Source organism: Amblyraja radiata, chromosome 38, assembly GCF_010909765.2.
Source record: "Amblyraja radiata isolate CabotCenter1 chromosome 38, sAmbRad1.1.pri, whole genome shotgun sequence".
Lineage (NCBI taxonomy): Eukaryota > Metazoa > Chordata > Chondrichthyes > Rajiformes > Rajidae > Amblyraja > Amblyraja radiata.
In genome coordinates this window covers 14,966,335-14,993,038 of record NC_045993.1, presented here as the reverse complement: position 1 = coordinate 14,993,038, position 26,704 = coordinate 14,966,335, and the positions used below count along the sequence as shown (strand labels likewise).

Genomic DNA, 26,704 nt, shown 5'->3' with positions numbered 1-26,704 from the left:
TCTCCCCCCGCTGTTACCCCCCCCCCCCCCCCATGTCTCCCCACTTCGCTCACCGTGAACTGGACGCAGCCGTGGGCTCCAATATCCTGCGTCTCCAGCTGGAGGAGGGTGATGTTGGCCCGGGCGTAGAAGACAGTCACCCCGAGGGAGCTCCCTCTCCCCCCCTCTCTGGCCGGCTGCACAACACACAACCTCTCCGGGCTTCCCAGCTGGATCTCCGACGGGATCAGGACCAGTGCGTGCCTGGGAAGGGGGGGGGAAACAGTGAGAAAAACTCCCACCCAGAAACCAAGGGACTACTCGCCCCAAACTGTAAGACCATCAGAGAGTCTTAGAGGTGTACAGCATGGAAACAGGCCCTTCGGCCCACCTTATCCAGGCAAACCAAGATGGCACCTAGTCCCATTTGCCTGCATTTGGTCCATATCCCTCTAAACCATTCTTATCCAAATGCTTTTTATATATGATGTGTATCCCCTTCTATTACCTCTCCTGGCAGCTCATTCCGATGCTGAATGAAACGTAGACCTGAGGTCATTTGAAATTTCTCCCCACGGACCGATGCCCTCCAGCTTTAGAATCTTCTAATAATAATAATATCTTTTATTGTCATTGCACATAAGTGCAACGAGATTTGGTATGCAACTTCCATCCGATGTCATGACTTAAATAACTAATAAAATTTAGATACCCTGAGAACATGGTTTGTAAAAAGAACAGTAAATAGTAAAAACAGTTCAAACAGACTAAAGTGCAGATGTGTCTGGGCGACGTGACCATCCGAGGGAGACAGTCCATGGGGGGTGGGGGGACACTCAGCAGGGCCGGTTCAGAGCCGCTATATCTCTGGGAATGAAGCTGTTCCTGAGTCTGGAGGTTCGGGCGTAGAAGGCCTTGTAACGTCTGCCGGAGGGAAGTACAGGGTAGTTCGAACAGTCCATTACAAGGGTGTGAGGAGTCTTTATGGATGCTGACTGCCTTCCTGAGGCACCGTGTGTGGTAGATGCCCTCTACATTGGGAAAAAGATTGTTCACTTCACTAGGTTCATCCCTCAGCCTCCTACCCTCCAAAGGAGAAAGTCCCAATTTATCCAACCTTTCCCTGTTACAGTTGTACAAGACATTGAAGCCACATTTGTACAATTGTACTCTGATCACGCTACTATGGGAAGGGTGTCATTAAGCTGGAAAGAGTGTAGAAGGAATTGACAGGGATGTTGCTGAATCGAGGGCCTGAGCTATAGCGAGAGATTGGGCTGGCTGGGACTATATTCCTTGGATCGCAGGAGGCTGAAGGGTGATTTTATAGAAGAGTTTCTTCGGTATTCACCAAGGAGAAGGATATTGAATTATGTGAGGTAAGGGAAACAAGTAGAGTAGCTATGGAAACTATGAGATTCAAAGAAGAGGAAGTACTGATACTTTTGAGATATATAAAAGTGGATAAGTCTCCAGGTCCGGACAGGATATTCCCTAGGACATTGAGGGAAGTTAGTGTCGAAATAGCAGGGGCTATGACAGAAATATTTCAAATGTCATTAGAAACGGCAATAGTGCCGGAGGATTGGCGTACTGCGCATGTTGTTCCATTGTTTAAAAAGGGGTCTAAGAGTAAACCTAGCAATTATAGACCTGTTAGTTTGACTTCAGTGGTGGGCAAATTAATGGAAAGGATACTTAGAGATAATATATATAAGCATTTGGATAAACAGGGTCTGATTAGGAACAGTCAACATGGATTTGTACCTGGAAGGTCATGTTTGACTAATCTTCTTGAATTTTTTGAACAGGTTACTAGGGAAATTGATGAGGGTAAAGCAGTGGATGTTGTTTATATGGACTTTAGTAAGGCCTTTGACAAGGTTCTACATGGAAGGTTGGTTAAGAAGGTTCAATTGTTGGGTATTAATGCAGGTGTAGCAAGATGGCTTCAACAGTGGCTGAATGGGAGATGCCAGAGCTGTTTGTCAGTTTGGAGGCCAGTGACTAGTGGAGTGCCTCAGGGATCTGTGTTGGGTCCACTGTTGTTTGTCATGTACATCAATGATCTGGATGATGGTGTGGTAAATTGGATTAGTAAGTATGCAGATGATACTAAGATAGGTGGTGTTGTGGATAATGAAGTAGATTTCCAAAGTCTACAGAGAGATTTAGGCCATTTGGAAGAATGGGCTGAAAGGTGGCAGATGGGGTTTAATGCTGATAAGTGTGAGATGCTACATCTTGGCAGGACAAATCAAAATAGGACGTACATGGTAAATGGTAGCGAATTGAGGAATGCAGTTGAACAGAGGGATCTAGGAATAACTGTGCATAGTTCCCTGAAGGTGGAATCTCATGTAGATAGGGTGGTAAAGAAAGCTTTTGGTGTGCTGGCCTTTATAAATCAGAGCATTGAGTATAGAAGTTGGGATGTAATGTTAAAATTGTGCAAGGCATTGGTGAGACCAATTCTGGAGTATGGTGTACAATTTTGGTCGCCCAATTATAGGAAGGATGTCAACAAAATAGAGAGAGTACAGAGAAGATTTACTGGAATGTTGCCTGGGTTTCAGCAAATAAGTTATAGAGAAAGGTTGAGTAAGTTAGGTCTTTATTCTCTGGAGCGCAGAAGGTTAAGGGGGGACTTGATAGAGGTCTTTAAAATGATGAGAGGGATAGACAGAGTTGACGTGGATAAGCTATTCCCATTTAGAGTAGGGAATATTCAAACAAGAGGACATGACTTGAGAATTAAGGGACAGAAGATTAGGGGTAACATGATGGGGAACTTCTTTACTCAGAGAGTGGTAGCTGTGTGGAATGAGCTTCCAGTGGAAGTGGTGGAGGCAGGTTTGTTGGTATCATTTAAAAATAAATTGGATAGGTATATGGATGGGAAAGGAATGGAGGGTTATGGTCTGAGTGCAGGTAGATGGGACTAGGGGAAAATAAGTGTTCGGCACGGAGTTGTAGGGCCGAGACGGCCTGTTTCCGTGCTGTAATTGTTATATGGTTATAATATTCTGCAGCGTGACTTTAGAGAGCTCGGAAAAATGCTGAAAAGCAGGACCTCCAGGGTTGTTATCTCCGGTTTGTTTCCAGTTCCTCGTGCTGGCGAGAGCAGGAACAGGGAGATACAGGACCTGAATGAGTGGCTGAGGAACTGGTGCACGGGGCAGGGATTTAGATTCTTAGATCACTGGGATCTGTTTTGGAGTAAGGGGGAACTGTACAAAAGGGACGGATTGCATCTTAACAGGTGGGGGACCAGCATTCTGGCAGGTAGGTTTGCCACTGCTACACGGGTGGTTTTAAACTGAATAAGGGGGTGCGGTGTCAAATGGGGTAGTCGAGGATGGAGTTAAAGGGAATGATAGTAAAGGGATGGTTAATGACCCTAGAATTAACGGGAAAGGAAGCTCACAAAGGGATAGGAGAGTATGGCCAAGTGTAATAGGGATCGATGTGAAAGGTGAGATGCGTAAGGAATTAAAAGTATTGTATATGCATGTGCGAAGTATAAGAAGTAAAGTAGATGAGCTTGAGGCTCAGTTGCAGGTTGGTAGATATGACATTGTGGGGATTACTGAGACGTGGCTGCAGGAGGATCGGGCCTGGGAACTTAATATTCAGGGTTATACACCCTATAGAAAGGACAGGCAGGTGGGCAGAGGAGGTAACTTTGCTGGTGAAGGATGGAATTCAGTCCCTTGTGAGGGAAGACATAGGGACTGACGAGGTAGAATCACTGTGGATTGAGTTGAGGAATTGCAAAGGCAAGAAGACACTAATTGGTGTTATTTACAGATCCCCAAATAGTAGCCCGGATGTAGGGTGTAAGTTGCAGCAGGAGTTAAAACTGGCATGTAGCAAAGGTAATGCCACTGTGGTGATGGGGGATTTCAATATGCAGGTAGACTGGGAAAATCAGGTTGGTTCAGGACCCCAAGAAAGAGAGTTTGTAGAATGCCTCCGAGATGGATTCATAGAGCAGCTTGTAATGGAGCCGACCAGAGAAAAGGCAATTCTGGATTTAGTGTTGTCCATTGAACCAGAAATGATAAGAGAAACATAGAAAATAGGTGCAAGAGTAGGCCATTCGGCCCTTCGAGCCTGCACCGCCATTCAAAATGATCATGGCTGATCATCCAACTCACTATCCCATCCCTGCCTTCTCTCCATACCCCCTGATCCCTTTAGCCACAAGGGCTCCCTCTTAAATATAGCCAGTGAACTGGCCTCAACTACCTTCTGTGGCAGAGAATTCCACAGATTCACCACTCTCTGTGTAAAAAATGATTTTCTCATCTCGGTCCTAAAATACTTCCCTCTTATCCTTAAACTGTGACCTCTAGTTCTGGACTTCCCCAACATCGGGAATAATCTTCCTGCATCTAGCCTGTCCAACCCCTTAAGAATTTTGTAAGTTCCGATAAGATCCCCCCTCAATCTTCTAAATTATAGCGTGTACAAGCCGAGTCTATCCAGTCATTCTTCATATGAAAGTCCTGCCATCCCAGGAATCTGTCTGGTGAACCTTCTGTGTACTCCCTCTATGGCAAGAATGTCTTTCCTTAGATTAGGAGACCAAAACTGTACGCAATACTCCAGGTGTGGTCTCACCAAGACCCTGTACAACTGCAGTAGAACCTCCCTGCTCTTATACTCAAATCCTTTTGCTATGAATGCTAACATACCATTTGCTTTCTTCACTGCCTGCTGCACCTGCATTCCTACTTTCAATGACTGGTGTACCACGACACTCAGGTCTCGTTGCACCTCCCCTTTTCCTAATCGGCCACCATTCAAATAATAGTCTACTTTCCTGTTTTTGCCACCAAAGTGGATAACCTCACATTTATTCACATTATACTGCATCTGCCATGCATTTGCCCACTCACCCAACCTATCCAAGTCACCTTGCAGCTTCCTAGCATCCTCCTCACAGCTAACATTGCCCCCCAGCTTCGTGTCATCCGCAAACTTGGAGTTGTTGCATTCAATTTCCTCATCCAGATCATTAATATATATTGTAAACTAGACCAAGTGCAGACCCGTTGGGTCTGTTCCCCCAACGTGCGGTTGTGGGGGGGGGGGGGGGGGGGGGGCGGCATGCAGCATCACGCACACTAACTATCCCCCCCCCCGCACTCACGCTAATTACCCACCTTGATATTATATTAATATTATTAACTTGCTCCTTTTACCCCATAACCACCCTATCAATTGACGCATAGCCCCCAACACATCTAGAGAGGGGGGGGGGGGAGCGGGGGTAGAGAGTTAAGGCAGATAGAGAAGGGGCAGAGACAGAGAGAGAGACAGAGACACAGAGAGAGGGGCAAGAGGGAGGGGGGGGGTGGAGAGGAGGAGAAGAGGGAGGGTGGGTGAGGGGGGAAAGGTGGGGGAGGAGGGGAGGAGAGAGAGAGGGTGAGAGTGGGAGGAGAGAGAGAGGGTGAGAGTGGGAGGGAGAGAGAGAGGTTGCTGAGAGGGGAGTGAGGGGGAGAGCTGGGGAGCAGGGAGGGGGAGGGAGGGTGGAGGGAAGGGGGTAGGGGTGTGTGGAGGGGAGGGGGATTTAGGGGAGGGACGGTGGGGGAGGGGATGGAGGGGAGGAGGGGGAGAAAAAGAGGGGAGAGAGAGAGAGAGGGGGTGAGGAGAGGGGGGGAGAGGAGATGGGGGAGAGGAGGGGGGGAGAGGAGAGGGGGGGAGAGGAGTGTAGAGGGGGAGAGGAGTGTAGAGGGGGAGAGGAGAGTAGAGGGGGGAGAGGAGAGCGGGGAGAGGAGGGGGGGGAGAGGAGAGGGGGGACAGGAGAGGGGGGAGAGGAGAAGGGGGAGGAGAGGGGGAGATGAGAGGGGGTGAGGAGAGGGGGGGGGGCAGAGAGGGGGGGAGGATAGTGGGGAGAGGAGAAGGGGGAGGAGAGGAGAAGGGGGAGGAGAGGAGAAGGGGGAGGAGAGGAGAGGAGAGGAGAGGGGGGAGAGGAGAGGGGGGGAGAGGAGAGGGGGGGGAGGAGAGGGGGGGGGAGGAGAGGGGGGAGGAAAGGGGGGAGAGGGGGGATGGGGAGAGAGTTGGGGAGAGAGAGGAGGGGAGAGAGAGAGAGAGAGGGAAAGGGAGAGAGACAGGGGGGAGAGAGAGAGAAAGAGAGAGGGATAGGGAGAGAGAGATGTGGGGAGAGAGAGGATGGGAGAGAGAGAGAGAGAGAGAGTGCCTTTTTACTTCAACCCAAACCCCCGAAACAACCATTTGCAGGCAGTGCTTTTTTACTCAAACTAACCATATTTTCATTTTCAAACCACATTAAGGGTACTTACTCACAGTTGTGTGGACATTTGTTCAGTGTCATTCAGAGCTCAGAGTGCCCTCCAGCTTGCAGACACTGATTGAGGCACACCACTTCCTGGTTTTATAGTCACTCCCCCTCCCTCCAGCAGGGGCAGCAGAGAGAATGGTGAATTTTTTTTAAACGTTAATTTCTCTCTGATTTTTCATCGATGGGAAAAATACTCTGGTTCAGGAAGGCAGACGTGGGCTCTGATCGAGGTGGCCAAAAATGACGGCCGTAGGTGGCGGCGTTCTCTCGGAAATCGCAGCACAGATGGCCAAAAGCGGTCAAGAACAGAGATTTCGTAATATAGATAGCTGGGATCCCAGCACTGAGCCTTGCGGTACCCCACTAGTCACTGCCTGCCATTCTGAAAAGGACCCGTTTACTCCTACTCTTTTCTTCCTGTCTGCCAGCCGGTTCTCTATCCACATCAATACTGAACCCCCAATACCGTGTGCCTTAAGTTTGCATACTAATCTCTTATGTTGGACCTTCTCGAAAGCCTTCTGAAAGTCCAGATGTAACACATCCACTGGTTCTCCCTTATCCACTCTAGACGCGAGGTAAAGGAACCGCTTGGAGGTTGTGATCATAATATGATTAGTTTTAATTTGCAATTTGAGAAGGAGAACGGTAAATCGGAAGTGGCAGTGATGCAGTTGAACAAAGGAAGAAGGTGAGTAAACGGAATGGCAGAATGAGAGACAGAAAAATCCGGTTAGAAAGTCGACCTTATATCCAAGCTTGAGAGACCATGAGTCCCCCCCTCCCTACCTGAACCCGGATGGTGTTAAACAGTGTCCCATGGTAAGGGGAACAGTAGAGATAGAAGGAGAAATTACAGGTTGGGATGATGAGAAGGAAATAAGAGAATTTAAGTACAGAAGGGCAGGAAGAGAAAGGGAAAGGATGGAGCAAGAACTGAGGGATTTAGAAGAGGATGTTGAAAGATTGCGGAGCCTGAGGAATGAGAGGGATCTTCAGGTATACCCTGGTGAAGAAAGGGGGAACCAAGAAAGAAGCCGACAGGATTGGAGAATGATAGATGAATGGCAACCGAGAAGAAGGCGTGGCAGGGAGGAGGGAGCAGATGCAGACAGTGACAGAAGAGGTGAAAAGGGAAGAAGGGAGGAAATCTGGGAAGAAATAAGAAGAGAAGCGAGAAAATCTGAAAGGCAAGAGTTTGAGCGTGGAATAAGAAAGGAGACACTGCAAAGAGAATTGGAGTGGCAAGAGATAGAAATAGAAGAAGAAGTACAGAAGGAAAAAGTGATGCCATTGCTTATAAAAAGAGCAGGACAGACACAGTATATTCCTTGGGGGACCCAGGACCTGGAAGGGCTAAAAAGTAGTCTGCCCAATATTTATGAGGGGGAAGGAAAATGGATTAGGCCTTTTGAGGAGGAGAATGCAGGACGCTTATTGGCTATGGGAGATTTGAAGGCACTGTTGGTGAAAGTAGTAGGAACCACTAAAATGACAGAACTTTTGAAGATGGCTGGTATAAAAAATGCGGTGGATAATGCAATGATCAATGGCACGCTGTTTGACATAGTCAGGCAGAGGGTATGGCAGGCCCTCAGACACTGTTTCCCACTCAAAGTGGACCCCAAGGCACTAAGGGGAGATTCACTGGGGGAGACAGAGAATCCAGCAGCCTATCTGGAAAACCAACTGAAAGAGTGGAGACTCGAAACTGAACAAGAAATAAAAGGCAACCAGTTAATGAACACTTTACTAGAATGAACACTATATTCTGAACCACTGTGGTGAATGTCATGCCTCCTCAAATCAGAAGTCTAGATTGGGGGAGGTGGTGGGATTGTCATCTATGTCCCACCCCCGGTTCAGCAATCATTTGGTCCATGTGGTCGAGAAATATTGCAAAGATAAGAAAAAGACTTGCAGACTCGCAGGAAGAGTTGCAGAGAAAAGTGTTGCAACTGTAACATGAAGAGCTGAAAAGAAAGAGCATGAAAAAGGAAAGACAATGTTGTCAATAACAACAGACTTGGCTGGAAAAACTGAAATAAGTGATGCACCGACACGCAGTCAGTCCTATGACAGAGCCAAACAGGGGCCAGAGAATCCCATGCCAATAATTAACATCTTTGGGAGAGCGTTACCTCAAATGCCCTATTAGGAGTGAAATAAATCTGGACATGAGCCCTGACAGGACTGGGGTCCCTAAGGGAGGGAGGGATCTCAAGGAGGAGGTCAAGGAAGGCTAGTAGAGAGGCAGGTAATGGATAAGGTATGTTGGGGATGTGAACAGGTATGGTAATCAGGAAATAATAATTATATTAAGATAGTGGTGAATATAGCTATGATAGCAGCATTAAGAAAAAATGTTCAATCCACATGGCTAGGATGCCGCAGGGATTTAAATACTTGCCTCATGTTTTTAATCAGATGTTCAAGGTAGATTTGGAAGGTGCACCAGAGATGCCAGAGAGTAATGGTGGATGATTGTTTGTCAGGTTGGAGGCGGGTGATTAGTGGGGTGCCTCAGGGATCTGTGTTGGGTCCACAGTTGTTTATAATATGTATCAATGATCTGGATGATGGTGTGGCAAATTGAATTAGTAAAAATGCTGATGATACTAAGATAGGTGGTGTTGTGGATAATGAAATAGATTTTCAAAGTCTACAGAGAGATTTGGGCCATTTGGAATAGTGAGCTAAGAGATGGCAGATGGAGTTTAATGCTGATAAGTGTGAGGTGCTACATCTTGGCAGGACAAATCAAAATAGGACGTACATGGTAAATGGTAGTGAATTGAGAAATGCAGTTGAACAGAGGGATCTAGGAATAACTATGTATAGTTCCCTGAAGATGGAATCTCACATAGATAGGGTGGCAAAGAAAGCTTTTGGTGTGCTGGCCTTATTAAATCAGATCATTGAGTATAGAAGTTGGGATGTAATGTTAAACTTGTACAAGGCATTGGTGAGGCCAATTCTGGAGTATGGTGTACAATTTTGGTCGCCAAATTATAGAAAAGCTGTGAACAAAATAGAGAGAGTACAGAGGAGAATTACTAGAATGTTGCCTGGGTTGCAGCAACTAAGTTACAGAGAAAGGTTGAATATGTTAGGTTTATTCGTTGGAACGCAGGTTAAGGGGGACTTGATAAATGTCTTTAAAATGATGAGAGGGATTGACAGAGTTAAGGTGGATAAGCTTTTTCCATTGAGAGTAGGGAAGATTCAAACAAGAGGACATGATTTGAGAATTAAGAGACAGAAATTTATGGGGTAGAATGAGGGGGAACTCATTTACTCAGAGAGTGGTAGCTGTGTGGAATGAGCTTCCAATGGAAGTGGTGGAGGCAGGTTTGATTTTATCATTTAAAATAAATTGAATAGGTATATGGACGGGAAAAGAATGGAGGGTTATGGTCTGAGTGCAGGTAGATGGGACTAGGTGAGAGTGAGTGTTCGGCATGGACTAGAGGGGCTGAGATGGTCTGTTTCCGTACTGTAATTGTTATATGATTATATGGTGTACCCTGAGAAAGTATTTGAAACAGTATGTGGATGATTTATTGGTTTGTTCCACAAGTAAGAAGCAATGTGAGTGAGACATTTTAATTTCTTGGAAAAGCTGGCATAGGAGGTCATAAAGTATCCAGGAAGAGGTGGCTGTTTTGCCAGCAGCAGGTAGAATATTCAGCACAAGTAGTATCCAAAGAAGTGAAAGCTATAGCACAGGATCAAATTGAAGCAATAATTAAAGCTCCTAACCCTCAGACAGTAGGACAGATGATGATGATTTTGGGAATGGCAGAATATAGTTTAGACTAGATTGGAGAGTCTGTTAAAATTGTGAAGTCATTAAGAAAAATAATGAAGGAAGTAGGACACACAAGTCTGAGGAATGTTTTACAGTCGGAGTCGTTGAATGAAGATGACAAGGGTCTTGTTTGTGGATGTTTCTGGTTAAAGGGATCATAATAGCAAGTCTGCAAGGTTTGCAGTGGTGCGACAGGATGAATTAGAATTTAAGGTAATTAAATTGGAAGTTTACCTGTAAACTTGCTCAGCTCAGTTGGCAGAAATTAGGGTTTTAAGAGCATGATTAGAAAGGGAAATCAAGGTGCAGATAACGCAGCCAGAACAACATCTGGAGGATGTTCAGGTATTACTACGCCTGAGGTAAGTTTGGATCTGGACCCCACAGAGGACATAATTCAAATGCAAGGTAAGGTAATCTAAGCAGAACTTAAAGGGCATGTGGATACTGAAGGATTATTGATAGTACCTACACCATTGCTGACCATTCTTATGACAGAAGTACATGGGTTAGATTATTGCACAAGGGGGGAAGTTATAAGGAGGGTAAAAAGTATGGGTTTTGGTCACTTTACTTGAAGGTGTCGGTGGACCACATTTCATCCCAATATGAGGTATGTGATCTAAACAAGATTATGACAATGTCAGAAAGGGAATAACAATGCCTATAGGTCACATTCCTGTGCCTGAAGGGCCATTTAGGCACCTGGTGATCGACTATGTGGACATAATAAAGAAGGTAAGAGGAAAAAGGTATATGCTAGTAGTGATTGAGCAGGTGTGTGGAGGCAGTACTGTCCAAAGATTTAGATGCAAGGACTGTAATAATGTTTCTGACGAATGAGGTAATCTCAAGGTTTGGTGGGCCTACAGAAATCATAATGATAACGTATTGGTTTTCATTCAGTGAGTAGTCAAGCTGGTGCTACAGTCTTTAGAGTAAAACAAAGATTTGGGTGTGTGTATCATCTGTAGTCACAGGGCATGGTGGAAAGAATAAATGGTACATTGAAGGCTAAGCGAAATAAGATTTGTGTAACTACAAAGTTGAATTGGATCGATGCCCTGCCATTGGCACTGATGAGTTGTCGCATGCAAACTAACCAAATAACCCACATAACACCACATGAGATGCTTACTGGCTGACCCATGCAGGTGAGTCAATGGAGAAGTCCCAATAAGGGACCGAGTTTGGAACAGTTAGAGGTAAAATGTAAGCAGTGTATGCAACAGTTAATTATGATGCATAAGTCTATTTATGCACAGACAACGCAAAAGCAGTTGAAGGTGAACCAGGAGGAAGGATCCTTTAAACCTAAAGACACGGTGTATGCATGAGCTTTCCAGATCACCCACCGCTGTTCAGGTGGAAGGTTGATCTACCTGGTACCATCTCAATCCGTACATGAGGGCTGTCCCACAGGTATGACTCGATAATAGCCCTGAGGTAAGTGAACAGGAGGACAAAGAAGTGAGGGAAGAGCAGAGCTTTAACAAGATAATAAGTGAGGTTTTTGGAGACATTAGTGACTCTAAGAATGGTGTAAATAAGGTCAGAATAAGGGGGTGTATGTGTTTTGGTTTGGGGAACAATGCTTCACCTTCATACCTAATAATACTAGCCCAGAGGGGTTTTTCACTAAAGCAATGGATAGATTGAGAATTTTGAAGAAAGAGAACGAGCAGAGTGTGGGTTTTGGACATGACGTCTTTAATTGGCTGGGGGAAATTAGGCAGTTGGGGATCATGGCTGATTAAGATAGGGTTGAATATTGGAGTTGCATTGCTGGGGTTTATTGTGGTGCTATGTTGTGTCTTACCCCTGTGTTAAGTTTTTTCTAGTAAGAGCCACTGCCAAGCAGCTTTCGTTAATCCAGGATAAAGGTTTCCCCTAAGAAGCAGACACGGAGGATAGAATACTACGATGATGTGCAGAACATGCCAGAGATGTTGAACTATAGATTGTGCGGAGAACTGGGTCTTTTTCCCCACCCTAGTAGAAAGGGGGTGGGTTTTTGGCTCAGATATCCAGGTTTTTAGAGAAAGAACACTATAAAACTGAGCATTACAAACTTAAGGTCCCTGACATTGGTCGTAGTTTATTTTGACAACCAAGATGTGAAGCTTGTGGTGTTCTTTTTCTATGAGACTTAAGAAGTCTCAGAGGGGGGATATATAGTAGATATTATTTTCTGTATTAAATGTATCTTATATAATCTGTATATGAAAGTTGTTTAAGAAGTGTGGCCGTTCTCAGGTTACAGGCCATTTGGTCAGTCACAGACCACATGCTTTTTCTCAGGAGACATTCTGTAATACAAGGGGCTCAGCATTTACCATTGGCTCATGGTGGGTGGAGGGTGTGACCTTTGTATGTAGAATTTATTTTGTTTATACAAACTGAGGGGACTAAGATGTTGAGAAAGAATGGTGGTCTAGAAATGTACCAATCTTTGAATAATGTCAGTGTGAATGCAAGGTCGTAAAGAGGCCCATGGAATGTCTCTCCCTATAGAAGGGGGATCCCTACAAGGAGGGGGAGGGAAGTGTAAGATAGCCAAGAGACAATTATCGTTTGTCACCTGGGACAGTTTTATGATCCTGGCTATAGGAGATGTGGGTTTGCAAAGAGAGTGAATTCCTATTTTAAAGTGTGTAACGTAAGATAACGTTAGTTTAGATATGATTTATAAAGAAGATCATCTGTGATATATATATTGTCCTTTAATTAGTGAAATATATATGGTATTTTTATTTTACATTAGATCTTTGTGTTTGGATCTGTAGTTTGAGAAGTTACATTATTTCCCAAGATGTATAGGTTTAATTGGAGCAATGTCTTGTATATACAAATTGTGTAATCACTTTATCTTTAGTATTTTGAGAAGTGGGTTCTGGGAAGTATCTATTTTTTGTGAGTTTCACTTTGTTGGAATGAAATCTGAACAAAGGAGTTACACGCACATGGCAAAGAAAGGAAGAAGCCACGAGGCTAGCAAGGGGCCATAAAGGGGAGTCATGTGACTTATGACTGGGGTTATTGTGGAAAAGTACTGGTAAGAAGGGCATAAGAGGAAGCGAGTGATTGGCTGGAAATAAGGGAATGTTAGCAAATGATTGGATATGGAAATGTAACAGGGGTGGGGCATGCTGATTTGAAAATGGTATAAGAAGCAACGATCCTTTGTCTTGAGGAGAGCGCGGGAGAAAGCTCCACGTGATTTGATGTGTGGAAAAGTAGTAGCCTTTATTTGCAAATAAAGTTTGAACTTCTTGAAGAATTCTCCACGTGATCTGAATTCATTTGAGCATCGGAAAACCACAACAATAGCAGTAAAAGGATTAGTCCAAATCAACGTGGATTTATGAAAGGGAAATCATGCTTGACTAATCTTCTGGAATTTTTTGAGGATGTGACAAGTAAAATGGATGAAAGGGTGCCAGTGGATGTAATGTATCTAGACTTTCAGAAAGCCTTTGATAAGGTCCCGCAATTAGAGCACATGGTATTGGGGGTAGGGTGTTGACATGGATAGAAAATTGGTTGGCAGACTGGAAGCAAAGAGTAGGAGTGAACGGGTCCTTTTCAGAATGGCAGGCAGTGGCGAGTGGAGTGTTGCAAGGCTCGGTGTTGGGGCCGCAACTGTTTATCATATATATTAATGATTTGGAAGAGGGAATTAGGAGCAACACTAGCAAGTTTGCCGATGACACAAAGCTGGGTGGCATTGTGAACTGTGAAGAGGATGTTAGGAGGTTGCAGGGTGAGCTGGACAGGTTGAGTGAGTGGGCAGATGCGTGGCAGATGCAGTATAATATAGATAAATGTGAAGTTATCCACCTTGGCGGCAAAAACAAGGGGGCAGATTATTATCTCAATGGGGTTAGGTTAGGTAAGGGGGGGGTGCAGCGAAACCTGGGTGACCTTGTACACCGGTCACTGAAAGTTGGCGTGCAGGTACAGCAGGCAGTGAAGAAAGCTAATGGAATGTTGGCCTTCATAACAAGCGGATTTCAGTATAGGAGTGAAGAGGTTCTTCTGCCGTTGTATAGGGCTCTGGTGAGACCACATCTGGAGTATTGTGTACAGTTTTGGTCTCCTAATTTGAGGAAGGACATCCTTGTGATTGAGGCAGTGCAGCGTAGGTTCACGAGATTGATCCCTGGGATGGCGGGACTGTCATATGAGGAAAGATTGAAAAGACTAGGCTTGTATTCACTGGAGTTTAGGATGAGGGGGATCTTATAGAAAGATATAAAATTATAAAAGGACTGGACCAGCTAGATGCAGGAAAATTGTTCCCAATGTTGGGGAGTCCAGAACCAGGGGCCACAGTCTTAGAATAAATGGGAGGTCATTTAAGACTGAGGTTAGAAAAAAAATTTTCACCCAGAGAATTCCCTGCCACAGAGGGCAGTGGAGGCCAAGTCACTGGATGGATTTAAGAGAGAGTTAGATAGAGCTCTAGGGGCTAGTGGAGTCAAGGGATACGGGGAGAAGGCAGGCACGGTTATTGATAGGGGATGATCAGCCATGATCACAATGAATGGTGGTGCTGGCTCGAAGGGCCGAATGGCCTCCTCCTGCACCTATTTTCTATGTTTCTATGTTTCTAAGGGTTATTATGGACCGAGCGGAGGTGTTATGCGAAGCGATCGCCAAGCCTGCGCTTGGTCTCACCGAGGTTGATCATATGGTTAATAATAGTAAGATTAAACGAGAACTTACCAGTTTGAAGTTTGATCTGTATTTTATGAGGAGTTACGATGAGGGATTACGTGAAGAGCCCGCTTAGCACGCATGCGCGGCATACTTCAAAGCAGCGGTGTGGAATCACAGATAGACACAGTTATTGAAGTAAACATAGTAAAGACAAGGAGACATCAGTTTATCAGTTTGACCCATATTATTGAGGGTGGGAGCGGAGGGCACGTAATCCCTCATCGTAACTCCTCATAAAATACAGATCAAACTTCAAACTGGTAAATTCTCATTTAATCTTACTATTTTACTTCGGAGTCACGTGAGTGACTACGTGAAGATTTTAAAGCTCTGTGATCTCAAACCGTGTAACAGTTCATACTTCATTCGCTGCCGAAGTCATTCGAGGGAGGAAGTATGTTATCGTAATCAACCATGAATCTGTTTGTAAAAACAATAATGGTGTTATTAACAACAACAAGACCAAATGCTCCTCCGGGCTTAAATTATATATTTTTTGCAGATTCTTTTTCTGCAAACGATACAGGTTCTGTCAGTGGTTTGTTATAAAAGTTTGGAACGTATACTCCCTAGACCACCCTGCTGTAGCCAGGATGTGGTCCATAGGCTCGTCCATCCTCTTAGTTACTGACGTGGAAGCTGTCCTGGTGGAATAAGATTTATACACGTTAGTATTTACTGCAGCAACTCCCAGTACCTGCTTGAGCCACTAGAGATAGTTTAGTTCGTCACCCGACCATGAGGTGTCTTGTGGCTGACCCATAAGGCTTTTTCCTCTCCCTCGGTATTCCTTATTGTGTCGATGTAGATCTCTAAGTGGGTCATGACACATAAAACGTGGTTCAGGTGGGTATGCCCGGAATTCCATGACTGGACCTGATGTTCCTGGTCTGCTCTGTTTGGTCCGCCCTTGAATGGGAAATGTGACACTATCTGGTGTTATAACCATGTTGTCCAATCGCAGTAGATGGGAGAACTGGCTCTTTATGTTGAGGTAAGGCCATCTTCAGGGTAGGCTGTTCCAGGGTGAGGGACCTGGCTGGTGATCATCCCCTAAGGACATCCCAATTTGGGTGTACCTATTTCTGGGGAATGGATTGAATATACCTCTCCTGTATCTGATCACCAGTGAGTGGTACCCTTTACCCTGCTGTCGTGGTGCCCAAGTTGAGTAGGCGGACAGAACATTTCCTTCATTGTGGTGAAGACCTGCCAGGAACTCCAGTACAGTTTTTTGTTGTAGTTGAATGTGTAGTTCCTGTTTTGGAACAGTGTCCCATTTCTTGATGTTCCTCAGGTATGTTCCCTAGGATATGCAACGGAATGCTGTCATCATGTTGATAGTGCTGCTGATCCAAGCACAGCAGTGGTCTTCCCAATTCTGCAATTCTTTTAATGACCATGTCGAGGACCACCGGGAACCATGCCTGTGGACTTAGTCCACTGTAATTTGCGTAGTACCCGACTGATGAAGCCGTAGTACTTATTGAAGAGGGAGAAGGAAGGGAGAACATAGAGATTAGATTCCCCCCCACCCCTCAATACGCGGGGATGTATCCATCGCCGCTGCCTTGAGATTGGTTTCATGCGACGTAGGTTAGTACGTGGCGATTTAATTGGATATAAGGAAATCGATATCTGGTGTCCATATTCCTTAGTAATTTCAGCAAATATTTTTGGTTTAAATGTTTGTTTACAGCATTTAGCTCACCTGAATAGGTAAGTTACTGATGGTCAAACATGTTTGACGACATACGGTTACCAATTGTTAATAAATTGTCACCTAATATCGATGTTCTACGCCCAAGTGGTTTGGTATATGCCACTACTGTGATGTTGTTAATTTATAAACGAACATGCAAAATGGTGCATTACTGAGCAAATGCTTCACTAGAAGTAAGTAATTTAATATATAACACGTTTAAGTCAATTCGCATTGGCACTAAGTATTACAAGCTTAGTAACACATCAGGACACATAAGATGTTACTCAAAACAGGTGGAAGTGTACAACCATAATCCTTCCTATGCAGATAAATTCCATGATAACACTCCAGATTAGTTCATTTGCCACCATATTACAGGTATGGAGATAGTTTGAACACTAGTATCTCAGCTCATAGGAAGGTACAATGTTCAGTAGCTGGTAATGCTGCTACTATCCCAATGACTTTGCCACGTAGTTGATTGGTGGTTAAATGTTACCATAACAGAGCATTAATGATACCAGATAGACAATGTTGTGGATGGTCAACGTAAATATCTGGATATATGACAGAGCCCGCTAAATACGTTAGTAACTAATGCAGCTAATAAGCTATATCCAAGGATAGTCTGTCGTTAATATATAGACATGCCATGACGGAATGTTTCTTAAGTGTCAGGGCTGGTTGATTCTGGAATAGCTTTGACTTAAATGCCAATTCAATACTCAAATCAAGTTTTTTTGTCACATACCCACGCGAGATTTGCAGTGAATGAAAATGGCAATGCTCATCATGGTTACCCCATCCAGGTAATTGTGGTATATCCGAATTGGTGGCAAGATATTAATTCTATTCCCCTTGTATATATTTTTTGGTATATAACTACCAAGAGTGATAGCTTCCTAACCAGGCGTGATTCACCCACCCCTTGTTAGTACAAACCCTTCACCTTTATGTGATGGTAGGAACCATACTTATCTGTCTTCATTGTTGTTTTCTTCGGTTTCTGGTTCCTTGTTCTTGTAGGGACGATGTTTGTTGGGGGGTGGCGCATTTTCCATGGGGCCTGCTGTGGGCCCTGGCCTAAAAGGCTTACGGGATTGGCATGCAGGCCCCGAGCTTTCACCAGTACCATGATGAAACCAACGCCTCATGGCTACCTGTCTTGGAGAGGTTTTTTGGAAAAGACAGGTAGTAGGCTGGCCATCAGTTAAGACTGAAAGCCATCTTGCTCGTGGTGAAACCACGTAGGGGCCACACCCAGCAGCTCTTCCTGATCCTGTACCTCAAGCATACTCCCGATGTTGTTCAGCCAGTGCCCCTCTTCTTGACCAGCCCAGCTCTGGTCGCCAAAGCTGTCCTCGGATGAGGAGGAAGCAATGGCCAGTGCACGAGGCACTGTGGAGGGAGTGCCTGAACTCCCTCTGCGAAACTGCTCCTGCAAGTCTCGCTGGAGCTTATGCTCCACGAGCTGCTCCAAGCGGCTCAGGCGGCTGTCTCTGCCCTAAGCGGGCGGTGAGACGTCCCCGTCCGATGAATCGGATACCACCGGCCGGATGTCTTGACATCCAGTCCGCTGCTCAGGCACTAGTGGAACTGGGCTCGGCTCGGTGTCGGGGATGGCGGAGCGCCGGTTAGCGGTCCTACCGCCCTCTGTCCCCCACTGATGAGACGCCTGTCTGCTGGAGCCGAGCTGGGGACAGGTTTCTTGGAGAGTCTTGTTCCTTGAACTGTAGCGGGAGCACCTGACTCTCGCTGTGCCTCTGGACTGGAAACGGCGCAGCTCTGTCTGTGGATCGCAGCGTGTGCGGTCCTGTGCCGTCTCTCCCCCTTCCGCGAACGGAACACTCCTTCCCCGGAGTCCAAGGGGGGCCGCTTGCGTCTGGACTGGCACCGGCGCAGCTCCCTGTCCGTGGACCGCAGCGTGTGCGGTCCTGGTGGCGTCTCTCCCCCTTCCGCGAACGGAACGCTCCTTCCCCGGAGTCCAACGGGGGCCGCTTGCGTCTGCTGCTTTGCTCCACCTGGAGCAACAAACAGACGCGAGTCGCTGGTTAAACGGAAGGTAAGTACTTACCTAAAGCTTCCTCTTTCAGGCTTGTAGCGGGAGCGCCTGACTCCCGCCTGCCGCTGTTGCCTGCTGAAACGTAATGCCGCGCTGCGTGCTGAGCGGGCTCTTCACGGAATCACTCATGTAACTCCGAAGTAAAATAGTAAGATTAAACGAGAACTTACCAGTTTGAAGTTTGATCTGTATTTTATGAGGAGTTACGATGAGGGATTACGTGAAGAACCCGCTCAGTGCGCAGGCGCGGCATACTTCCAAGCAGCGGTGTGGAATCACAGATAGACACAGTTATTTTGAAGTAAACATAGTAAAGATAAGGAGACGTCAATTTATTAGTTTGATCCATATAATGAGGGTGGGAGCGGAGGGCACGTAATCCCTCATCGTAACTCCTCATAAAATACAGATCAAACTTCAAACTGGTAAGTTCTCGTTTAATCTTACTATTTTACTTCGGAGTCACGTGAGTGACTACGTGAAGATTTCAAAGCTCTGTGATTTCAAACCGTGTAACAGTTTCATTTCACTCACTGCCGAAGTTCTTGAGGGAGGAAGTGTTATCGTAATGAACCAATGAGTCTATTTGTAGAAAAACACAATGGTATTTTTTAAACAATAACAACAAAGAATTAAGTTGCTCCCCTGGGCTTAAATTAAATATTTGCAGTTCGTAAATCTTTACTGCAAATACACCAGGTTTTGCCAACGGCTTATTATAAAATTTCTGAACGGTCTTTTCCCTTCCCACCATCCTGCTGTAGCCAGGATGTGGTCTATAGGCATGTCCATTCTTTAGCCGTCGACATGGATGCTGCCCTGGTGGAATAAACTTTGTACATGTTAGTGTTTATCCCAGCAGTTTCTAGCACCTGCTTGAGCCATCTCGCAATGGTTTGGCTCGTACCCCACCATAAGGTTTTTGTGACTGACCCACAAGGCTTTTCATCTCCCTCGAATATTCTGGTTGTGTCTATGTAGGATAGTAGGTGGGTCATGGCACATAACCGTGGTTCTGGTGGGTAAGCCACGACTGGATTAGGTGTTCCTGGTCTGCTCTGTTTGACCAGTCGCTGGATAACGACAGATCTGGTCTGGAGCTGTGATCATGTTGTCCAGTCGCAATAGGTGTAGTGACTGGACCCTCTGAGTGGATACAAGTGCCATCAACATGAGCGTCTTTAGTGTAGCTTGCTCGAGGCTGGGGGATCTGGCTGGTGGCCATTCCCTGAGATATGTCAGGACCACATTGATATCCCAAATATGGGTATACCTGGGCTTAGGGCTTGATATTGTAAATGCCCTTCATCAGTTTTACCACCAGTGGATGGGATCCCATCGCCTGTTGTCCTGCCGCTGGTTTGAGATAAGCAGAAAGAGCACTCTGCGCTGTGTTGATGGCACTGTAGCTGATCCCTACATCGTGGTGTAGATGGCCAGGAACTCCAGTATGTTGGTGGCTGTAGCTGTTGCGTATGTTGTCCATGTTTCCTGGCAGTACTTCTCCCTTTTTTGATGCTGGTTAAGTACTGCCTCTTGGTGGATGTTCGAAGGGATGCCGACATGGTGGTGATGGTTTGTTTGGACAATCCCAGTTCCAGGTAAGGTCTGTTCAAACTTGCAACCCAGGCGTTTAATTTTCTCATGGCATGGGTGTTTAGCTTACCTGGTAGGTAAGTAGCTGATAGCCAAATATGTCTTTCGACATACCATTGCCAAATCATGTTGACCAATTTGTCGCATGATAATGATTTTATGCCACCCATATGGTTAATATAAGCCATCACCGTAGTATTTATCAATTTGTAACCGAACATGCAAGTGCTGCATATTAGATAAATATGCTTTTAAACCATAAAAGGCGCCCAACATCTCTAGATAGTTAATGCCCAGTGTAAGTAGTAATGATGACTCTAGTTTAGTCCATCTACCACTTGTGCTGGATATGGAGTTAGTCGCTCCCAGCCTTGAGCACTGGCATCTGTTTGAATAACTAAAGTAGGGTTAGTGATAAAGATAGGGCTGAAACTATGCCAAACGTTTTCTGCCCACCACTGTAGCTCTGATATTGCTTCAGTGGGTAAGTTCATGACACGATCATAGTGACCTGTATGTCGTTTTATTGCCCGTACCTTTGCTCTGTAAAATGTTTTGATAGTGCAAAGGTCCGAATTATGTAGCCGGAAATGCTGCTACCATTTCCCCAATTACTCTTGCTACTTGTCGAATAGTTGGTCGCTCGTTGACCATTAATTTGTTGCATGATTGTGCTAATTCAACCATTTTTGCCTTTGGCAAGGTAACAGTCATATGGACTGAGTTAATTGTGAAGCCCAGGTAGTCCATGATAGTGGATGGCTTCAACTTAGATTTATCTGGATGTAGGACGAACCCCAGAGTTTCGAGGAGCTGTTTTGTAGCTGATACTGCTGCCACAGCCAATTCCATCGTTTTCCCTACTATGAGAATATCCTCCAGATATGCCATGACAATATGTTTTTGTTTTCTTAGTATTGCCATGGCTGGGTTCAATATTTTGGTGAATAATCTTGGGCTGAAGTTCGCCCATAGGGCAATGCTTTGTACCATCCAGATAAATTTTAGGTATCTGCGATGATCCTTGTATATGGGTACTAGATAGTAAGCATCTTTAAGATAAATGCTTGCCATGAAGTGTCCTTTGGAATTCAGTTGTTTGGCAGTAACATATGTCTCCATTTTGAAATGTATATACTTAACAAATTTGTTTAGTGATGTTAAGTCAATGATGATGCGACAGACACCATCTTTTTTGGTTTTAGTGAATATATTCGATACAAATTCCAAAGGTTCATGTTTGGTCTTTTCGATGACCCCCTTTGTGATAAGTCTCACCAGTTCAGCTTGTCCCTCACGTTTCTCTTTGATGGAGGGAGAAATACCCTTTGGGGCCATTGTTGAACTGGCGGCGTTTTTTCTGACATGAATTGTATTTTATATCCTGTAATGTTGTTGAGTATATACTTGTCACTCGTGACCATACCCCATGCTTCTTTAAACAAGTGTAATCTCCCCCCTGTTAATAAAGCACCCTTATTCTCTATATGCTGGTAGGGACCAGACCCACCTACCTCCATGGTTATTGGCGATTCTGTTTCTTCATTTTCCTGAAGATTTTGTTCTGACGTGCTGGCGATGTTGGGGGGAGGCGCATTTTCCAGAGGGTCCGCTGCGGGCCCTGATCTGAAAGATCTTTGGGGATAATGTGCGGACCCCAAGCGTTCACCAGTCCCATATTGCGGACGTCGACTGGTGGATGCCGTGGGGTGCTGCCGCTTGGGTATCGGAGGTCTTGGTTTGCTCGTCCCGGGGCCTGCCCTCATTAGGCCGAAGGTTTTTGATGCTTCCTGCATCTCCTTCAGTTTTTTATTGAAATCTTTCCCAAATAGCAGCGCGTCCGTCTCCGCAGCTGGGGCTTTACACAAGTCAGCAAATTTGGGATTGAGGGCAGGTCTTATGTTTCCCTCCGGAGATTGTTGATCTCAAATTGTGTGGTACACATTAATGCCAGCACATCCTGCTGGCAGGTATCCATCTCCGTGGTCTCCACGGAACGAGCAAAGGCTGTGATGGCTGACGTCAGGAGCCTTAGGATCCGCTGTAGCTTGAGTTCTTGGGTCTGGATATGTGACCCACATGCCCCCAGATTTGGCTGTTGACACTTTTTACTTTGAGGGCCTCATCGTTTTTTGGTGCTGTGTTGTTTCAGCACCTCAGCGAGCACCTTTTCCAATATTGGTTGATGCTGGCCGCCATTCTTGGTTCCAGCGGTGCTCCAGCCCGTGGGGTTGCTACAAGCGGTCCATCACACCCAACAGCTCTTCATGTTCCTGCACCCCTGGCATACTCCCGAATTCGTCCGCCTGCCTCTGTTCCAGACCAGCCCAGCCCTGGTCACCAATGCTAGCCTCCAGTAATGAGGGAGCAGAGGGCAGTGCATGAAGCACTGTGGAGGGGGTGCCTGACCTCCCTCCGCGAGAGCGCTCTTTCTGCGCATCTCGCTGGAGCTGCTCCAATTGCTGTTGGATGCAGCTCAGGCAGCTGTCTCTCCTCCATTTAGGTGGAGACATGTCCCCGTCCGACGAATCGGACACCACCGGCCGGGTGCCTGTTCGGATGGCTAGACATCCAGCCCGCAGTTCAGGCACTAGCGGGACTGGGCTCGGCGCGGTGATGGGGATAGCGGGGCGCCCGGTAATTGTTCCTACCGCCTGTTGCTGCCCCCCCCCTGCAATGGAACGCTCCTCCGCTGGAGTCGAGCGGGGGACAGGTTCTTCTGGAGCTTTTGTGCCTTGTAGTAGCGAGAGCGCCCCTCAAGCAGCGCGTCTCGCAGGCACCTGCTCCGTGAGCCGCTCCAGCGGCTCAGGCGGCTCTCTCTCCCCCCGTGCGGGTGGAGAGACGTCCCGTCCGACATCGGGAACACCTGCCGGATGCCTCTCGAGTGGCTAAGCGTCCAGCCCGCTGCTTCAGGTACTAGCGGGCTGGCCTCGGCACGGTGTCGGGGAATTACGGAACACCGGTTAACGCTCCTACCGCCTGTTGCTGCCCCCCTCCCCAACGGGAAAACGGGGGACAGTTTTGTTCCAGAGCCTTTTTCTCTGCCTGTAAAAAACACAAGCAGAAAAAGGCTCACCTGTAAAAGAAAAACCGACCTCAGGGTACTCACCTGACGGTCCGGTTCATTCTGTAACGGGAGAGCCTACTCCCGTGGCAGCCGCTGTTGCACTGCTGGCGTAATGCCGCGCCTGCGCACTGAGCGGGTTCTTCACGTAGTCACTCACGTGACTCCGAAGTAAAATCCAACCACATTTTTGTTTAGAAGTGGAAAGAAATAATAAAAATTGCATTAATTGCAATATGTAAAAAGAGTTGAGATACTGTATTATAATTTTGCTGCATGTCTTTGTGGTATATATCATGTCTTGATTGGTGAATATGTTTAGTTTGTGACTTTATTTGAAGCAGAAATAAAATGTGGATGCTTCATTGAGCATAATTCAGACTGGTAACTACGCACTTGATCCGAGCACATTATCGCACGTGTCATGCAAGTCATCTTAAATGACCACCTACACTGTCATTTGGCAACTTAAAGTGGAACAGCTCTTCTTCTAAATCTGGCCCTGTATCCCGGGTAAAGCCTGTGTCCTCCAGCTACCTGTCTTCCTCCCCTCCGCCACCCCGCATCATTGACGGTTGTCTGGTGTACACGGTGAAGCAACTGCTGAAGTCCCGACAGTGTGGCAGAGGGATCCACTATCTGTTTGACTGGGGGGGCTGTGGTCCAGAGCAGAGGAGCTGCATTCCTGCCCATGGCATCATGGACACCTCCCTGATCTATGACTTTCATCAGTAGTATCTGGACAAGCCAAGGAGGATGCCATTCCTTTTTTACATGCCAATTTTATATCATGATAGAAACATAGAAAATAGGTGCAGGAGTAGGCCATTCGGCCCTTCGAGCCTGCACCGCCATTCAATATGATCATGGCTGATCATCCAACTCAGTATCTCGTACCTGCCTTCTCTCCATACCCCCTGATCCCTTTAGCCACAAGGGCCACATCTAACTCCCTCTTAAATATAGCCAATGAACTGGCCTCAACTACCTTCTGTGGCAGAGAGTTCCAGAGATTCACCACTCTCTGTGTAAAAAATGTTTTTCTCATCTCGGTCCTAAAGGATTTCCACTCTATTCTTAAACTGTGACCCCTTGTTCTGTACTTCCCCAACATCGGGAACAATCTTCCTGCATCTAGCCTGTCCAACCCCTGATGAATTTTGTAAGTTTCTAGAAAATCCCCCCTCAATCTCCTAAATTCTAGCGAGTACAAGCCGAGTCTATCCAGTCTTTCCTCATATGAAAGTCCTGACATCCCAGGAATCAGTCTGGTGAACCTTCTCTGTACTCCCTCTATGGCAAGAATGTCTTTCCTCAGATTAGGAGACCAAAACTGTACACAATACTCCAGGTGTGGTCTCACCAAGACACTGTACAACTGCAATAGAACCTCCCTGCTCCTATAATCAAATCCTTGTGTAACTATATCCTGGCTACTGTTTGGGGGCCTGTAAATAACTCCCATTACGGTCGTTTTGCCCTTATTATTTCTCAGCTCTATCCACCATGAAACTCCATCTTCAGAAACTATGGCTTGGTCTCGTCCCCTTCCCTTTTCTTGATCTCTAACCCTCCCTGCCCACCACAATTGGTCTGAAAAGGGGTCCCAGCCTGAAACATCACCTATCCATGCTCTCCAGAGATGCTGCCTGAGCCGCTGAGTTACTCCAGCACTTTGTGCCCTTTTCAGGAACTGCAGTTCCTTGTGTATAATGTTTTTCACTGTATGTTTGTTTACGTGAAAATATGAAACCAATACCAACTATCATTCCTTTATTCCCCTACCTGACCCCCCACCCTCCCTTCTCTCTCTGCTTGTGTCCCGCAGTTCACTGGAACCTCTCTGTGTCAACATGTTTATCAGCAAATGATGGTGAAACTCACTCTGTGACCTTCTTTTGCTGATTTAAAGATCAGTCGGGAGTCACACTCGCAGTCGGTGGAAGACTGAGATGGACAGGAGAGAGATGGTGGCTGGTGTCCTGTTCCTCCTACTGGGGGTAGTAGGAGCAGCCCCGTGAGTACTGGTGGACAGGGGGCAGGGGAGGGAGGGGGTTTGGGGAGGGAGAGACTGGGGAAGAGGGAGAGATTGGGGGTGAGGGAGACAGGAGGAAAGGGAAATGATTGAATGGCAGAGCAGACCCAATGGGCGTAATGGCCTCATGCTGCTCCTATGTTATATGATCATATGATAGAAGATGGAGGCTTGTGCTGGAAGGACAATATTCAGGCTGGAGGTCTGTGACCAGTGGAATTCCACAGGAATCTGTGCTGTGATCTCAGCAGTTTGTGATTTATAACCATATAACCATATAACAATTACAGCACGGAAACAGGCCATCTCGGCCCTACAAGTCCGTGCCGAACAAGTTTTTCCCTTAGTCCCACCTGCCTGCACTCATACCATAACCCTCCATTCCCTTCTCATCCATATGCCTATCCAATTTATTTTTAAATGATACCAACGAACCTGCCGCCATCACTTCCACTGGAAGCTCATTCCACACCGCTACCACTCTCTGAGTAAAGAAGTTCCCCCTCATGTTATCCCTAAACTTCTGTCCCTTAATTCTGAAGTCATGTCCTCTTGTTTGAATCTTCCCTATTCTCAAAGGGAAAAGCTGATCCACATCAACTCTGTCTATCCCTCTCATCATTTTAAAGACCTCTATCAAGTCCCCCCTTAACCTTCTGCGCTCCAGAGAATAAAGACCTAACTTATTCAACCTTTCTCTGTAACTTAGTTGTTGAAACCCAGGCAACATTCTAGTATACAAACAAATTGGATAAAAACGTAGACAGGTTGGTTAGTAAGTTTGCCATCACCATTATTGAGTCATGAACTGTGAGCCAAAGTAAACAGCGGGGTACAGATCAGCCTCTTATAATTTTAGGCCTCTCTTGGACCTGATGGCATCTATCCCAGGTTTTTGAGATAGTCAAGAGAGGAGACGGCGCAAGCCTTGCTGAATATCTTTGTTTCTTCTCCAGCCACAGACGATGACCCAGAGAACTAGAAAACAGTTAATGATGTTCAGAGCCACAAGGAGCTGATGTTCCTTTGTTTAAGAAGGGAAGTAGTCAGAATGCAGCGAGTTATGGGCCGAGAGCATCACGTCAGTGGTAGGGAAGCTGTTGGAGAGGATTCTTCAGAATAGGATTTACTCCCATTTGGAGGGGAATGGGAACAATCCCATTTACTCACGTTTGGCCCATTTACTCTAAAGACTTCCTACGCATGTACCTGTCCAAGTGTCTTTTAAATGGCGTTATAGTGTGTTGATATGAAGTCTACGTGTCCACGAGCCCTAAACTTAAGCCAAGACTTGTCTGTTATAAGTATCTATGTACTCTCACTATATGGAGGTTATACTGTATAAACCTATATTTCAAAGACTAATGTACTTCACTATAGTCTCTGCTGGGGGGTCAGCTGTCAATATCACTGTTTTGAG

At 46.0% G+C, this 26,704-nt stretch overlaps 1 long non-coding RNA gene across 1 annotated transcript; it reads right to left on the bottom strand.

Moving 5' to 3' along the window:
* Window positions 1-58: 58 nt before the first annotated feature.
* LOC116966852 lies at window positions 59-23,165 on the bottom strand. Its single transcript, XR_004410076.1, has 3 exons — window positions 23,154-23,165; window positions 6,504-6,510; window positions 59-243 (listed from the first exon to the last, which is right to left on the bottom strand). It is a non-coding gene; the product is annotated as an uncharacterized LOC116966852 (long non-coding RNA).
* Between the last annotated feature and the right edge of the window lie 3,539 nt (window positions 23,166-26,704).